Here is a 4,900-nt window from a genome sequence, read left to right on the forward strand (position 1 = left end):
GTGGTGGCGAGGTCCTGTTTCCTGCCGTGGCCATGGCATTGCCTGTGTCCCTCCTGTGGCTCTGAGGTGGGGACACGGTGGTTCCTCCTACTCCATCCCTGGCCCTGTGGTCCCCATGTGGAGGCAGCCTGGGTCCCCCTGGGGGGACGCGGCCGCTTTGCTGAGCAGATTCCAGGGGACAGGCCTGCGGGGCGTGTTTGACGCGCTTCTGAGCACCAGCGGCCCTGGGGTTGCCGCGGAGACCCTGCAGCGTTGTTCGTCTGCCCTGGGGTGGGGGTGGGGGTGCAGGTGCTGCAGTGGCCTCGCCAGGGCGTGGCCTCAGTGGGACCACCTACGGTGGACGTCAGCTCCTCCGACCCTGTGCCCCAGGCTGTAAGGTCAGGGCTGCCCTGGGCCTCCCGTGTGCCTCAGTTTCCCTGACTGTCAGGGGAGGGGTGGCCCCAGCACCCATCCAGGTCACGCTGAGGTGGCTGTGGCTTTGGTCCCGGCAGCCCCCTGGTAGCTCGTGCCATGCTGCGTGTCTGTGAGGGCCGGGGGGCAGCTCGGTGCAAGGGCAGCCAGGCCTGGGACTGGAAGGTATGCTCCAGGGCCTGCTGGCCCGGGTGTGTGGCCGTGACCGTGGCCGCCACCGCGGGGGGCTGTTTCCTGTTTTGTGAGCATGTTGGGTTCTCCGTGCAGAACAAACAACAGAAGAGGAAGCTGGGGTGACGCGCTCAGGGGGTGAGGGGTCACCACCCGCCAACCCTGGGTCCCTTGGCCCGAGCTGGTGGCCCCAGCAGGTGGCTGTGGCATGCTTTCTGGGCAGGGCTGCCCTGCGGTGGGCCGGCCTCCATGAAGGCGGGTGGGGAGGGGCCTCGCTCCCACCAGCTGGCCCTGGACAGAGCAGTGCACTTGATGCAGAAGGGACCCTGAGGCCCGGAACAAGGGGGCCGGAGCACCGTGCCCAGACCCCCACCTGCCGGCAGCTCTCAGGAGAGGCCAGCCTGAGTTGCACCAGGCCCGGTTCCTAGAAGTGCTGTGGGGCGGCGCGGGGTGGGAGCTGGGCTGGCTGCCACTGGTGTCCCTTCTGCCCAGGCACACCCAGCCGGGCTCAGGGCCAGCGGGCCCTCCCGTAACTGGAGCCCGTGGCTGTGGCTCTGTGCCCGCTCGCCGGGGCCACCCCGCAGTGGCTGATGCCTGCCGTTCCTGTCCACTTGCCACGCCCAGCCCCTGCCCAGTGGCCGCACGGCCAGGCCCCCCAGCCCAGATCTGGCTCTGCACAGGCTGGCAGAGGTCCCCGGGATTCCAGGCTGGGGTGGGCCAGGCAGGGCGAGCCACAGGCCAGCTCCTGGGAGCTGCACATCCCCTGCCGGGCCCAGCCCTCACTTTCCTTCTCCCCGCATTCAGGTGTGTGTCTGTAACCGTAAGAAATAGTAGACCCTGTTTCGGGAACGTGAGAATCAATGGCCTGGTTGGGGACGGGTTCCTCTGTGCTGCTTCTGCCAACCCTGGGTGCTCTGAGGTGGGATCTCTGCACTCTGGATTTCGGTTCGCAGATCTCCAGGTGGGTCCCAGGACTGCAGCCCCCTCTCCCCAGGCCTGTACCCCGAGGGGCCATCGGATATGGGGGCAGCTGGTGGACTGATGGGCCTGGGGGCTGCCCGCTCGACCTGCCAGCTCCCTGGGATGCTCGTTGACGCAGAGGCGTGGCTGTGGCTGCCCTGAGCCCCCCACCACACCCCACACCCAGGTCTTTGAAATACAGCCTCCCCGAACCCCACTGTGGTGAGGCCAGGTGTGTATCAGTTGGAGCTGGCAGGTGACCCAGTAACTGGCTTGTTGAGGAAGACTGGGACTAGGTGGGGGATGGGGGGTGGGCGCACAGGCCCAGGCTGGTGCAGGGAGAGTGGGCAGGGGCATAGCGGAGGGCACCAGGGCAGTGGGGCTGTGGCCTTGCCCGAGGGGGCTGTGGCTGAGCAGTGGTGTGGGTGAGGGGCAGGAGGCTAGCAGTGAGACAGCGGGTGTGGGCACGGGCCATGGGGACCAAGCCACGTGGGCACATCCCAGGGGACGTGGATGTGTGGCAGCCAGGCTGGGACTCCGGGTGGCCTCTCCTGCGTGCAGACGGCGGTGCCCGAGGAGGAGGTGGGGTGCGTGGCAAGGCCGGCGGCCGGGTGGGACGTCTAGGCAGAGATGATCTGCAGGCAGAGTGGGTTTGGACGTGGCGGTTGGTGGGAGGCACTGTCCTGAGGCAGGAGGAAGGCGAGGAGCGGCCCCCAGTGCCTTCCCTGTGCTCCTGAGTCTTCCTGTGTGCATTGGGCCGTGACTTTGGGGGCCTGCCTGCTGGATAGCAGAGCCAAAGACCTGTGAAGGTCTGGGCAGCAGGACCGGCATCTCTGCTCGTCATCTGCGACCTTGAGAGTCCCTACTTGGGCCTCAGTTTCCCCAGGGACCTGGTGGGCATAATGGGCCTTGTCCTCTCTGCCTGCCAGGGGGTCCTTCTGGGAGGGCAGGGCAGGATGGTGGCCGGGGGAAGGTCCAGCCAGGCTCGAGGGCCATGGTAGGGGAGCGTATGTCCTCCTCCACATGTCACCCCTCTGCTGGGCACGGAGCGGATGCCTCCTCCCAGCCACACCTGCCGTCCGAGCCCTGCCTCCAGGAGGACCCCGTGACTGCTGCCCTCGGAGAGGCTCCGTCTCGAGGAGCAGGTTGGTATAATTCAGCCCCACAGGCCCAGGGCCCTGTCCGAGTGGGGTTGTGAGACCCCCCCCTCCCGGTTTCTGGGGCTTCAGGGCTTTGGACCTCAGTCTGTGGCCCAGTATCCTGCTAGGGGGTTGGGGACACGGGACCTGGACTTGTGCACAGGCAGAGGCCTGGCAGGCTGGGCCCCCCCAGATGACCCGTGCCTGCTGCCCGCCCACTGCCTGCCCCCTTCCTGGTGGGCGGCGATGGATGGGCTGCCGTCAGCAGGGCTGTTTGCTCACTGTGCTGGAGAAGGTAAATGGGCGCCCGGCAGCTGTCGGCCCGCGATGGATGTGTTGGCGGCAGGGGACCGCACGGTCGCCGCTGTCAGCTGGCTCCCGCTCCCCGGGCCTGCTGGGGCTTGCTTTGCTGTGGAGAAACAGCTCGGCGCCGCCTGGCACCCTGCCAGCCGCCTGCCACCGCCACCACTGCTGTGGCAAAGTGTTTATCCAGCAGTTTCCCTGGGAACTCGGAGGGAATGTGCACGGAGCTTGGGGCGCAGTGGCTGAGTGAGCTGGGACCCAGGTGTGGTGTGCCGTGTGCTGACACCTGGCAACGTGGAGGGCTCTGGAGCGTCAGGCCTGGGACTGTGGTGGGACCCCCGGCTTGCCCACAGCATGGGTCTCAGCCCCCAGGTCCCGTGGGGTGCCCTGACCATAGCGTGGCTCAGGACACATGCCCGGGAGCCACGGCGGGGGCAAGCCCTCAGCCTCTGCCTGTCTTGTCCCCAGGCCCTCGCCCCGTGGCCCTGTCAGGGTGATGTGGGCTGTGGAAGGCCAGGGTTCCTTATAAGGAACCCCCCTTCCTCTGGGGTCCCCCAGCCTCTTCCTGGGCATGAGCTGGCTCCCAAGATGAGCAGAGATGTTAGAAGGACCCTCCTGGTGGAGGACACATGGGAACATCGAGGGGGCCAGTGCTGGGAGCTGAGGGGCCCTTAGAGAGGCAAGAGGACGTAGGGGAGCTCTGGTCTGGGCAGAATAGGAGCCTGGCTAAGCCTGCATGCCCCCACCTCCACCCCAGCTGGAGCCCTTACTGTGGGTACACGAGTCCCCTTCTCTGGCGGCTGGGCAGGACATGGTCTCCGAGGGGCGGGTGTGGTGCTGCGGGGGGCAGTATGGGTCCCTCCGTGACCCTAGCCCAGGGCTGGGCTTCTGAGAGAACCCTGAGTGGGGAAGGAGATGCTCTCCACCCAGGGACAGACCCTCTGGGTAGGGGTGCCTGCCCCCGGTTTCGCCGTGGCTCCTGTCTGGTGGCGGCAGGTACGGGGTCCTCCTGGCTGGGCTGCTGAGCTGCGTGTAGGGGACTCCGAGGCTGGTGCTGGCCTTGTGCTGAGACCCCGTGTGGGCCTTGGTCTGCAGTGTTTGCACGGGGTGGGGTGGGGTGGGGCGGGCGGAGAGCCGCTCGGGGGTCCTGGGCTTTGGCTGTGAGTGGCAGGGATCAAAGCCATGCCTGAGGCCTGGGTACAGACCACGTCCTGCTGCCCCCCGCGTGGCTGCCAGATCACCCTAGCTGTGAGCAGGCATTTGTCCCCACAGGTGTGGTGGGGACCCCCATTTAGGCTGTCGTGTCCTAAAGGGCAGACTCGGGCCCCCCTGTTTGTCACCTGCCCAGAGTGAAGGCTCCGGAGTTCCCGCCAGCAGCACCGGCTAATGTGTGTCCCCACCCAGCGCCCACGGCCCCAGTCCTGTGCATGCCCCACGCGGTCCATCCTATGCCACCCCAAGCCCTGGGAGGGAGCAGGGCTCTGGGGCCCCCATCTGTCTGGGCTGGACTCATTCAGAGGCAGGCCATGGCCCAGGATGCATCTGGCACTGCCTCGGTGCCCAGGTGACCTCCAAGCTGCACCCGCCAGGCAGAAGGGCTGTGTGTGTCTCATAGCTTTGGCCCCGGCCTCCCCACTCCTCAGGGGGTCTGTGTGCCGGGCTGCCCAGGTGAGGGGCTGAGTGAGGCCGCCTTCCCTGGCCCTCCATCCCACCTGGGTGTTGTGTGGCTTTTGGGCTCAGCCATGTGGGGCACAGGCGGCGGGCAGCTGGGGACCGACTATGGCCCCGTTCAGTGCCCTGGGGTTGGGGGCTGGTGGAGGGCCCAGCAGAGTCAGACCTTGTCCGGGGCTCAGCCAGGTCAGGTGCCTGCCCCTCTGCTTCTTCTCTGCCAGTGTTGCTCCCTTGCCCCCCCCCCC

At 67.3% G+C, this 4,900-nt stretch overlaps 1 protein-coding gene across 1 annotated transcript in view; it reads left to right on the forward strand.

Moving 5' to 3' along the window:
* AKT1 (AKT serine/threonine kinase 1) overlaps positions 1 to 4,900 on the forward strand; it is a 20,442-nt gene that overhangs the window by 5,129 nt on the left and 10,413 nt on the right. The gene's annotated exons all lie outside the window — the stretch shown is intronic.

This window comes from Ursus maritimus, unplaced genomic scaffold (genome assembly GCF_017311325.1).
Source record: "Ursus maritimus isolate PB19 unplaced genomic scaffold, ASM1731132v1 scaffold_25, whole genome shotgun sequence".
Lineage (NCBI taxonomy): Eukaryota > Metazoa > Chordata > Mammalia > Carnivora > Ursidae > Ursus > Ursus maritimus.